Source organism: Pseudopipra pipra, chromosome 17, assembly GCF_036250125.1.
Source record: "Pseudopipra pipra isolate bDixPip1 chromosome 17, bDixPip1.hap1, whole genome shotgun sequence".
NCBI classification, from domain to species: domain Eukaryota; kingdom Metazoa; phylum Chordata; class Aves; order Passeriformes; family Pipridae; genus Pseudopipra; species Pseudopipra pipra.
The window spans coordinates 10,784,310-10,797,339 of NC_087565.1; positions in this window are offsets into that span (position 1 = coordinate 10,784,310).

Genomic DNA, 13,030 nt, shown 5'->3' on the forward strand with positions numbered 1-13,030 from the left:
GTTATTTGCTCACGGATAAGGCCGTGATTCAGGAAAGCAGTGCTGAGCCTGACACCTCCTGTTGAAAGTCTGACAGATCCAGTGCACAAACCTTCAGTCCTCACCCTACATGGACAAAACCATCCGCATCTCCCGGCACCACAGCCAGGCCCAGGGACAGGGGCCTCGCCCAGCTCCTCTGTGCACAGACCAGGGATGTGCAGCACACACATGGTCCCTGTCACACACATGGTCCCTGTCACACACATGGTCCCTGTCACAAATGTGCTCTCTGTCACACATGTGGTCCCTCTCACACATGTGGTCCCTGTCACACACATGTCCCCTGTCACACACATGTCCCCTGTCACACACGTGGCCCCGTCACACACATGGTCCCTGTCACACACGTGGTCCCTCTCACACATGTGGTCCCTGTCACACACATGTCCCCTGTCACACACATGTCCCCTGTCACACACGTGTCCCCTGTCACACTGGCCATGCAGGGCAATCAGCATCTTGATCCTGCAATTGTGCAGACGCAGAACCAGACGCAGGTGGGAGAACAGCTGAGGTTTGGAGACGAGGAGCTTTGGGTGTGAAAACTGGACTGACAGGCTGCTTTGGCTGCTGCTTGAGACAGAAGTGGGTTTCTTGTGAGAGCCACTGTGGTTTTCTGCTCCATCAGACTGGGATGGTTAAATTATGCAAGTCATCAGAGCAAACATAATTCAAACTGCTTGGGAATATTTTCTTTGAGTTTATTACATCAAATGTTGTTTTATACTGGAATGCAGTTTCTATGTAATAGTCCTCAAAGCTCTGACCTGAACCCCCTGATTTATGGAGACACTGATATATGACCATTAAAAAATATCAAAAGAACAAGTAAACACACCTTTCTACCCAGACCATGCATGTGTTCGTGTATTCTGCACTCTGACCCTTACAGGTTCCTGCACAGACAAATCCAAGGAAAAAGACTGAGTGCACAGTTCTACATCTTATTTTAGGCAGCTATCACAATTGCAAATGGAAACCAGAAAGTTAAATGCACAAATGGACAAATCTCACAAAAGTCCATGCATTTAATTACATGGTTCTGCATTTACTTGTGTTCGTTTTCAGTTTAGTAAGACCTTTATAAGAAAAATCTAATTGATCAGTTGACTGTTTCATTGCAGGTAGTGACAGTGACATCTAACAAGACTAAGGCACTGAACTTGAAGGGAAGTTTACAAATGAAGAATTAGAAAGTGGAGAGATTCTTATAACATCTTCCTCTTTCACTTTCTGCTAATGGCTTCTCTTGTTATTTGCCTGCCAGCCAGACCATGCAAGCTCCTGAGTTATAGCCCAGTATCTGTAATTAGACTGTCCAAGGAGGTTTTCTCTATGAGCTGATTTACTTTATCAAGTCAATTAAAATAATGCCTGTCTGCTGAGGCGTGGTGGTTCATCCTTGTGTGCTGAATCTATAGATAGGAAATATTTTTGCCCTAGTTAAGACACACAATAGAGACTTACCTTCACCTTGCCTAAGCCCTCCACCCCACATCCCCTCAGCCCTGTGATCTGCACGTGCTTTATGCCAAGCCAAGGCACTGACTAGAGCAGGTTAAAGTAAAGCACAGGCAGAAGGGGAAAGCAGGGATGCCTCCCAGCCCACATGTCCAGAGGCAGCTGAGCACTGAGCCATCCCTGCCTGCTCAGCACCAGCCCCGGCATCACCTCAGGCACCAGCTGCCAAATGTTATTGGGGCCAACATCAGTAGATTTAATTTTATACCAACACCATATATCATTTCCAGACTTTATACAGATTAATGAAATGCAGGAGTTTTTTCTCTCCCTTTCTCCTTCTCCTCCAGCTCAGATCCTCAGGCCATCTCTTCTCTCTTGGATCGATCAGCAATAAGCTCACCAGATCTTCCTTCCCACCTGAATGGATTTTCCTTTGATTCCTCTTATTTAGCTTAAACTAGGAACCTCTTTCTTTCTTTCTTTGTTACACACCTTCCTCTAAACCACCTACAAACCCACTGTATCTGTTTTTCAAACACCCAGAGCAAGGTGGTGTCTGCCTCACACCGAGTCAGGCGACAGCCAACAATCCCAAAGGTTAATCAAACAAAACCATCTGGCGAAGGAGACAACACCCGAGTCAGGGCACAGGAGCCCCAGCAACTCCCCCCCGAGCACTGCTGGGGCTCATCTCCATCCCCCGAGGGCAGAGGGACCCCAGAAGAGCAGCCGTGGGCACTGGACTGTGTTACTTTGAATTCTTTCTTTCACAAACCCAGTGGAGGTTTTCCAGAGTTCAGCTTGGTGTGCAGTGCTGGAGGCTGGGCTGCTGGAAGAGCAGCACAGCCCTCGCTCTGAGGGATGTCATTGCCTTCTCCAGGGATTGTTCTGCTCCCATCTAACATGGCATTGGGTCACCAAACCCAAGGAGGATGTTTAGATGTTTCAGCGCAGATAAACAGGAGGAAAGGGTCAGTTTTCAATATATTTTAGTCATTTCAGAAGACTCAGTGATAATATAAATAATTTACAAGGGGTGTTTCAGGAAAAAAAAAAAAAAAAAGCTGTTTATAAAATATAGATTAGATTCATTAGATTCTTCCATACTGCCTTTCTACTTACTTACCTTCCTTCCTACTTTCTGTAAGAAACTGGGCTACTGAGAGATGCAATATCACTATTATTCAGCAAGCAAGAGCATTTAGAGGTAACTTTGCCCCAGCGTATCATTTTCAACCACCCAGACAGAAGCTGAGACTAATGTGTCACAGCAATGAAAGTTTGTGATTTCTGGTTGGAAACACAAGCACTGAGAATTAACCTGAGCTTTGTAAAACAAAACCAAACGTGTGCAACATTGCATCATACAGTTTAATCCCTGTATAATTAAACAATGAATCTAATTTTTTAGATTTTTATCTTATTTGTCTCTATATATTTATTTATGTATCTATTTATTTTATAGATATATATCTATAGATACATGAAAGATGTATATCTAAATCTATAAAAATAGATTCAGATTTTAAAAAAAAACCCACATAATAATAGTTTATGTTTTGCTATATCCAGTGCCATTTTTCCACTGTTGGCAGACACGTGGTTAGCAATAATTGAAGCTCAAATGAATTGGTCTATGTGCAAACACAAAAATTACATAATGTAAAATGTTGTTTTCGTGCCTTGATGATAATTAGTCTTAAAATGAGTAGCACAGTGATGCAGCTCCCAGCACTGTCCTGAACAGTGGAGAGGCAAATGCTTGGAGACACTGAGATGAAGATTGATCCAGGCATGAGAAAGTGTAAATTTAAATTATTTAGCAAGAATGAATTCCCACAGATGCTCATGGTCTAGTTTTACTCCTCTTTACAGGCAGATTTAATAGGCAGATTACACAATAAACTGGAGACATTATTTTCTCTGACAAAAACTGATGAAGCAAAAAAAGCCCCAAAAAATTAAGTTCCCAACGTGCAGGCACCTGAGACAGAGGTTATCCAGAGCTTACCCCACTGATGGGGAAGTCTGGATGTCCAAGAAGTTTAAACACTCTAAATGGCAACTAAATAAAAGAAAATCATGGTGCGAGACAAAGGATTAATTAAGTAGAAGGTATAGAAACCCTTTTAGCTAATGGTATGAAGCAAAAACAATTAATTCCATAAATTGTCCTCTGTAAGATTTTCTTATACCTCTTCCCCAAACAGCCAGTGCTGACCACCTGGGGTAGGGAGGGGAAAGAATCCTGTCTTGGTCTGTTGTGTTATAGCAGCTACATCCAAACTGCAATACAGCTCCTGCCAAATAATGTTACCATTGCTCTAACTCTGCTTTGCTCTGTTGTTTGTTGTTTTTTGTCTTTGTTTTTGTTTTTGTTTTTTTTTATGATTAGCTATTAAGAGCCATGAGGCTGTTGGAATAGAGCTATTCACTGCTATCTAATAATATACAAAACATTTGACCACTTTCTGAAGGTCTACTTGACCAGAGGAATCCATGGGTTTCTCTATTTATTTGTTTTTCACATCAGCAATTTTGGGTTTCCATTAGCATTTTCTAGCAAACAAATATTCTTGAGGCATTTCAGTGTGGAGGGGAATGGCTGCATGGAAAAAGCAGACCACCAGCTGCTCTGCTGGGAGTCCAGCAAAAAGGAACAGCTGATTTCCTATTAATGTAAATGAGCTCATTAGCTGAGATGACTTCAGACCAAGTTCAGCAGTTCAGAGCCTCTATTCCAGGAAAAGCAGAATTTATGTAACAAAAAATGAAGAGAAAGTGAAGGAAGAGTTCTCCAAGTGCCTGTTTCCCGACTAAAAGCTTTTGCTATCCTGGTGTCAGGGTGGATGAATGAAAGCTGGGATAGGATGCACTGGGCCATACCCAGAGCTGGAGTAAGATTTTATAGACACGGAGGTACTTAAAGAGAATTTCCAGGACACTAAGTGCCCTGTACTGTGTTGCAGTTTTCTTAATGTATGCCTACATCAGGAATAGTTTGTGCAGCTGATACTCTCATAAGTTCCAGAATAAACTCACCAAACAACATTTCTTGGATTTTTTTCATGTAAAGCAAAAAGCTTTAAGGATGGGCAGTCCTTTCTACCAAGGTTGCTGCTGTGAGCTCCTGGGCTGACTTGATGGCTTTAGCATAACAGTGAGGCCTGGGAATGCCTGAGCTCTGGTTCTGTATTAAACCTCGACCCGTTTTTCCATGAGCACCCCTCAGAAAACACATATCTATTTCATAAGAGTGATTCATTAACATTAACCAGTGTTCAGCAAGAAAATTAAGTGTGCAGTACCAGGTAGGAATAATGGGGAAAAATATAAGAAAAAAACCTTCTTTCTCTTTCAGTGAGAAAGAATAAGCAAAAATACGTTAATTTTGACATATGTTGTTTGGTAATTATTTTTCTGATTTTATTCCCTAGCCCTTTTGTCAGGGAATAAAATCAGGGATCGATCTCTCTTTCTTGCTCGGTCCCTCTTTCTCCTCCTGTTCTCCTGCGGAGCAGCACTTGTGGAGAGCCGGGGCAGGGAAGGTGCCGCGGGCATCCCTCGGGCAGTGGTGGAGCCCTCGCCCGCGGTGCCAGGGCTGGGCTCGGCTGCAGCACAACGCGAGCAAAGGGGGACAGTGCAAGAGCAGCACAGGAAAACACAGAGAGAGGCTTCTCAAGTTCAAGGCTGCACAGATGAGCGGGGCTGGGGTGTTGATTTTCCCCCCTCTGGACACACAGAGCTGCCCATGAGCCCCTGCTCAGAATAGTTTCCCTTCCACAGTCACTCTCTCCCGGCTGGTTTTGAGTCCAGCATCCCCCAAGCGCTTGCTGAGAGCATGGAACGCGCTGTCTTCAGCCTTTTCACAGTCCCTGGACTCCGAGAGCCTGTGCTCGGCCCCCTCGCAGGGAGGAGGCGTTTCCCCGCGTGGTGCCAACCCCGCGTGGGTCCCCCCACGCCCTCCCCCAGCCCTGTCCCAGCACAACAACCTCCAGCCCTCGGAGCTGCTGCCCTGTCCCTGTGCACGGCAAAAAGTCACAAACTGTCTCACGGCCGAGGGGTTTCACAGCAGCCGAGGCTGAGAGGTTCTGTTGCCCGACCCTCGCTCATGGAATGTTCTCTGCTTCTGAAAATTAACTTCTGAATGTCCAAAACAGGGTGACACTGACCCCCAAGACATAAGCCAAGGTGTTTATGCCAGGAGAGGCTGGGGGTATTCCCAGGGATGGGATTAGAGGCTTCCACCTCCCAGGCTGCTGTTTTAATTATCAAGGATCCTTCCAGGAGGGGGAAGCTAAAAAACCTCTGTTGAAATATGAAACCCACACTCTGAACATACCAAGTCCATCCCTCCTGTTGTATTTCCCTCATTTGCTCTCCCTTCAGAGAATAATCTCCCAGAAGCTTTGCAAAAGTTTTTTCAGTATCATTCTCTGCCTGGAACCAGAATTTTCTCCACCATGGGTGACAAAGCCTGGTGCCTCTCTTTTCTTTTCCTGGCTGCTACTTAAGGTATAAGATCCATATCCCTAACACAAACCATGCTGGGACTTCTAATTGGGTTTTCCTCCCACTGTAACTCCCTCTACCATCTGTCTCGCTCTTTCTCTCGGATGACACATCCCTCAGTCACTGAGCAGTGCCATGGGAAGCCAACCCAACCTTGGAGACTCAGCCAGAGCAGCACCTTCCCTCTTCCCCATACCCCCAGTGGCCACCAGCCTCAGCTCTGGGGGCAGAGGTGGGACTTCAAACCACCACCTGCCCCCCCGGGGACAGGGAGGGGATCAGATGCTGGTGGATCACTGTATTCCAATGGATCACTGTATTCCAGTGGATCACTGCATTCCAGTCCACATTCCTGGCTGGGTTTTACCCCCAGATGGGCTGTAGGGTTTCTTTGAAAAGGAGGCAGAACCCCCAGTGCCTCTGCAGCCCAGAGCTCGGTGTCTCTCAGCAGGGCTGGGGGCCCACGCTGTGTTTTTAAGCAGCAGCAGAGCTGTTTAACCTCTGGCACAATGGATTTTTCTGCTCAGCTTGAAATCACCGCTGTGCTTTCAGCAACCAGAAACTCCCCACGTCCCCAGCACTAACCAAGGGCTCTGGAGCCTCTCTGCTGAGATAATTGGTTGCCCCAGGCTTCAATAGGATCCAGGCACTGCTTTCCACTGCTTCATCTGAGGAGATACTAAGCTGTCAGAAACATGGCTACTTCTTCTGGCCTCTTTCCAGACCCCGAGTCATGTTAGAGTTGAGCTGCTGCAAATGAAAATACATTAGAAATTTAAATCAGTACATAAGTGATGCTTGCTCATTGGGAAACTGGAAGTTAATATTGCCTGCAGCTATTACTAGTGTTTTCAGAAATAATTCATTAGCTGCAAAAATCTTCTTTCATTTCTCAGGAAATGAAACAAAAAATTAGCTCCTTTACTTTCCTTGTTAATTCCTTCCTTTCCATCTCCTTCAGCGCTGTCCCCTTTCCAGGCTGCAAAGTTGAGACATGAGGTGTTAAAGACCATGGGGACACATTTCAGGTGAGCTCTTGAGCAGGTGCCTTCCACCAGTTCTAATACTTTAGTCATGGTTTTGTGAGTGGGGTTTTTTGACCTGCCTGTCCCCACCTCTGAGAGGAGCAGTAGGACACGCCAGTGGTGGCCTCTGGCTGCCAGGGTGTGATCACTGGAGTGGTGGGGTACAAAAGGACTGCTTGGATCAGCTGGTCTGTCCCAGCAGGGACACACAGCCAGCACTAAGCCACAGGGGACCAAGTTAGAGGCACTGCTTTCCCCTGCAGTAACTCCGACAGCTCCATTTTTCATGGCGTGAGGAACACCCAGGAAGACTTTTCCTCTGCACGCTTCAGCTCCTCTGGTTTTGGTCCCAGAAGAAAAGCAACACACATAACTCAGCAAGAGAGGAAAAGAGGAGGGTTCTGTAGATTTTATCTCAAAGAAAATACACCAGAGGTTGAAGTAAAGCTCCATGAGCCAAATGTTTTGGTCAACCTCACAATGTCACAGGAATGTGAAGCTAAATTTCTTGTAATTTCAGGGCTCTGGAGAGCTGAAGGTCTTTCTGAAAGTCTTGAAGAGCACCAAAAGCTCTGAACTAACTGCACCTACCCAGGCTGCTCACAGCAACCCTGGATGAACCTCCCTCGTTCTGCAGAGAAGGGGCCCAGCTGTCTGAGCCCCCCTGCCCAAGGAGAGAGGGAACAACCACACTGGCAGTGTGAGAGCAGGAGATTCCACCCAGCTGCCTCTCTCATTCACATCTCAGCTTTGCCGACAAATTCAAACACCCTATTTCCCAGGACATGGAGCTGCTTTAGCATCTGAGTAAAACATGACAAATATGTGAGTGATTTGCCTGCTGTCCCGGAGAACACTTGGCTGAACTGCTCGTCTCCAGCAAAGCTGATGCTCCCGATGCCATCTGCAGATGGCACTGTCGCGTGCTGCTGTGTCACACCTGCCCTCAGAGCAAGGGGAGCTCACCTGGCAAACACCCTCTGCTCTTTGGTGGGTGCCCACCTGCTGTTCCAGGGCTCCTGCCCCGGGGCTGCCCGTCCCACCCCACCCCATCCCATCCCGTCCCCCCCAGACGTGGCAGCTGCGTCCGGCGGCACCTGGAAGGGAACTCATTTTGTCTCCTTAGTGGTTTGACACTGCAATTAGACTGGGTTCAATTGCTGGGACATTGCCACCTGTGCTAATAGCCAGAATTGCTTTCACAGATAGACTGCAGCGTTTTGAATTTGGAGAGAGATTACTGTCCCTTTTAATTACATTTTCTGCCTCTAATGAGACAATTACAAGCATTTCAACAGCTCCCAGTCATCAGCCTTCCACTGTACAAGAGCACAGGAGAAAAAGGCATCCTCACCTCCCCCTTCTCTTTCCTCTCCCACCCACCAATTTCTCTCAGCAATTCACGAGTGTGTCATGTATATTCACCTCCATCCTGGCAGAGATCCCAGCAGCACTTAGACTGCCCAAAGCATCCTCCTGGATGTCCCAGCTGTTGCACTTGAGGGCTGAACTCCCAGTTCAGTGACCTTCATAGGGCAGCACGTGTGTAAAGAACAGCTGCACCACCCACACACACTCATCTTTTTCACCTCAACTCAGGAGTGCTGAAATCAAAGATATTATTCATATGTGTACAGAGGATATTATCTCAGAATTAAATCACCACAGGGGCACAGAAGGTGCCCTACCAGGCTGTGCACTCTAGTGGTCTTCTCACAAAGGTCAGTGACTTCAGCACCAGAAACATGCCTGAAAAATAAACTGGAAGCTCAGGTTCATGCTATGTGACCAGCACTGGAGGGCTGGTCCCTTCCAGCTAGAAACCCTTTTTACTCTTAAAACCAGAGCTCTTTAATGTTAAAATTTTCCAAATATCATCGCTGTAAGACTGCACAGCTCTGTGGATAAATACTGCATTTAACATTCCAGTGTAATGAAGTACAACGCTCTGGTCAAGAATAGAAGTTTATTTAAGGCAATATAAAAATATTGCCATTAATCCAAGGTTCTTGTACCCTACAAATCAGGATGCTGGAGAGCAGCCACTGTAAGCAGGGCAGATTTAAAGGCCTCCCCACATGCTGCTGTGATGTCTCTGCAGAGTCGTGGGGCATCTTCCATGGACAGTGATGATACTCCCACTTCCCATGGGTCTGTCTCAAAGATCCCAGTTAACCAGGCCAGATGAACATATTGAGGGGGGAGGGCTTGTTTTCCATATGTATTCCTATTGATTTCTGCCTTTGCAGGAAGTTGGACAAACGCATGGGAGGGAAGTTTCAGGTGCAGATCTCTAATGAGAAGCATTATTAACCCAGAGAGATGTAAAAACCTTAAAGAGCAAGAGCTGCTCAGGGTCTTCTCTTTGTCAGCCCAGATGTCGAGGCTCTTTCCTCAGCCCCAGCTAGGGTTCAACCTGCCCAGCTGCAGCCCTGACACGGACACACAAACCACATGTTAAATAAATCATAAACCCCAAGCACAGGGAAAAACTCCTACCAACACCCCGTCCTTGGGGAAGCTTCCCTGGCAGCCAGCTGGATCTAGGGTTTACCTTTACCTAGTTAAACATGAATCACTGTTGTCTGATTAGAGGTGATCTTCCCAGTACTTTGCTGACTAAACCATGCTGTTTTGACACACCAGTTCAAGAGCTGTCACTTTAATTACATGAACGAGTGGTGACGCAAAAAAAAACAGAAGTAGCAGCAAAACGAAAAAAAAAATATTACAACCCCCCAAGTGATAGAAACAGAGCTTTAACGAGATCAGTGGGAGGGCTGGAGGAGCTGCACGAATACGTAGGAGGGGATGAGCTGTGCCCACACCCAGAGAATCTCTCTGAGGGACCCTGTGCCCGTCACAGAAAGGGGAAGGTTTTTACAACCCCCCCTTTGACAGCTGAGAAGATGAAAGGGAGAAGGGCTGCATTCCAGGGGGGTGCAGGAGGCCAGGAGCTGAACGTGGCATCAGGGCCAGGCCTTGCCCCTCTGCTGCAGCCAACAGCACTTGTGAGACATCAAAGTGCTGAGCCTGATACCGAATTATTGATGTTTTCAAATAGGGCAGCAGGTAGAAATAAGGAGCATTTGCTACTCACGCTTTTTGGGGGATGAGTTGTTCTTTTTCAAAGGAAATGGCTTCTTACCAGAAATAAACTTTCGACCTCCATTTATCCTTCAAATTTCCTTCAAGTTGTTCACATTTTTATCTAAGAAAGTCTTTGCAGACACCAAAACTGCCCAGTTTGTGCAACACCTTCCAAGTTGACCCTAGATTCTGCATTCAGGTTAGGGAAAAACAAACAAACAAACAGAAAACCAGCACAAAAAAGCCTTGTTTTGGGGACTTGCATTTAGCAGGAAATGAAAAACATTCATTCTCAACAACCTTTCTCACTTAGAAAAATCTCCTCTGTGACTTCAATCCTACTTCCTAAAGAAAGAGGTGAGAAAAGAAGTGCTCTGTCCTCCCAGCAAAGCTCTGGGTTTTCCCAGCCCACCTCTCACCAGCCCCCACGACCCACCACGTTTTCCCATCGTGTGATTCCTGGGACTCCAGGCACAGGCTCCAACCAGAGCAGTGACCCTGGTTCTCTCCAGTTAAACCTGTTACCTACAAGAATGAGCTGAGGAAAACCAACAGGAGGCCTCCCAGCAACGAGTTTGTGGCTCCAGGGGTCAGTGACAGGGGTTTGAAACCCTCCACAAGTTTGGGATAATATATATATTATATATATGAGCCTGGATGATATATAATCCAGACTCATATTCTCCCAATCCTATTTACTAAAGCAATAAGAACTTGCACTTCCCATGGCACCCTGGGCATATTATTATACTATGCAATTTCCTTCTGCAAAAAGCCAATTAACTGTACATGTCTGTACCCATTCTGCCAACTACATCATTTCATAATTTCAGAACAGCAGCACAAACTGCCAGGGAGTTATCAGCAAGAAATGTTCTGCAATAATTAATAGATGCAGAGATTAAGAAAAGGAGCAAACTAACCACACAAATTAACACAGTCAATTATAATGCAGAGCTTTACAGGGCCAGGATCTTGTGTAAAATGAAGTTCCTTACTAAGCTTTACCATCTCCCCCCTCTGGCAGAGGCCGAGGAGCAGCCTGAACACGAGCTGGTTTGAGAACTGGGTTTTGTGTTTTTTTTTTTATTTCCCCCTGTTTGTGCTCTAAGGCAGAGATTTGAGAACAAGCAGGTCTGATAGTAGTTTGGGATCTTAAATCATCTCTGACCCCCCTTCCCTCTCCCCTTTGATCAACAGGTGATGGAGTCATGCTGAACAAAACCTTCCATAATTGACTTCTCCTTTCATGGATCTGGCCATTTTCCACTCTTCCAGACAGCTGTGAGTACAGGGTGGACACTACTGGCCCCACCATCTGACCTCCACTGGGCTCCTGCCTGCACAGCACAGGCTGCTCAAAGCATGGACAGCACTGAAACCTTCAGCTTCACCCAACTTCCTCAGAGCCTCTGGAAAATCCACTCCCTCCCAGTTTTGTGGAAAGCCTCTGGTCTAAGCAACTGAGATTCTCTCACCATTTTTTTTTTAATATTTCTCATATTTGGGTTTGTAGTTTTAGGCTGCAGGAGACACATTTACAGAACAGAATCATCTCTGCTGGTTCAGACTCTTCTCTCCTTTCTCACCCATACTCCTCCTCTTGCAGTATCATGACAATCACCAAGCAACTAATGTTAAAACTGGAAAGAACTTCCAAATTTCCTCACAAAAAAAAAAAAAAAAAAAAAAAAAGACGGGGGAAAAAAAAGGAAAAAAGAGAGAAGAGAATCAGTGATCTTAATATTTAAATACTTAAAATGAAGGATTTAAAAAAAAATTAGGTTTGGAAAGCTAAAAAAACAGAATAGTCTCATTTATTAAGAAGTATTGCTGACTCCTACCACTCCAGCAGAGCGTGCTCAATTTGCAAAAGAAACAGTTTGTCCTCAGAGCAACAAAACTATTTAAGAAAATTACTTTTTTTGTTGTCATTCTTTTCCTTTACCTTTGGCTCCTGAGCTTTCTGGGCATATTTTATCTCTTGTTTCTAAATGCACAAGGCCTGTTTCCTTAAGGAAAGAGGCAGATCCACATACATTCAGATGACTGCAATCCCACATACCAGGGCACCTAATGAAGAGACCATGTAAAAAATGGTCTTTTACCATCTTCTGTTTCAAATGTAGAAGAAAGCTGCCTAATTCCAGGCTGGACACTACAGGGTTAGGGTGAGGAAAAGCACAATTCTCCCTCCACCCCATGACAATGAAAGATTTCTCTCCAACAGAAAATGACATGGCTTCTTCAGCAGCTTCTAAAAGGGCCTGGATTTTTTTGCTTGGCTTTTCATCATTAAAAATTGAGATCCTCAGCTGGAGAGCAGAGGGAAGTGTAGGAGCATCAGTTGAGCTTAATTTTCCTTTTACATAAATCCGACTCACTGGTGCTTTGGCTTTACTTGCTCCTCCTTTCATCTGGAGCCAGGCGGGTGCCTGGAAGGTGGAGCTGCCTGAGCACAACTGGCAGTTCTGCATTATCAGAGCCCAACAGGATGATTTATGGCAGATGAGGACTGAGCTCCTGGCTTCGTGTTTTTGCCGTGGGAGATGTTCTCCTGTTGATACCCAATGGTGGAAGGTTTTCAGCGTTGTCATGGGAACGGCTCTGCTCCTCGGAGAGCAGCCTCTCCTCCGTGTGAGGCTGCCTTGCTTGTTTACTGTACAAAGCCATTTCTCGGGAGCGTTTTGCCTTGGATTTCCAATAGCCTCACCTTTCCTAAAACTCAGGTAGTGGAAATTATGGAGATTATGATGGATGGTGATAAAGCTTCCAGAGGGAAACAGGCAGGACCCAGTATGTGTCAACAGCACGAGCTCATTTTCATTTGCCAGAAAAGTGATCTGACAGCTTCATTATCTACTTGAAAGGCTCACTCTTGCTCACTCTCTCTCACA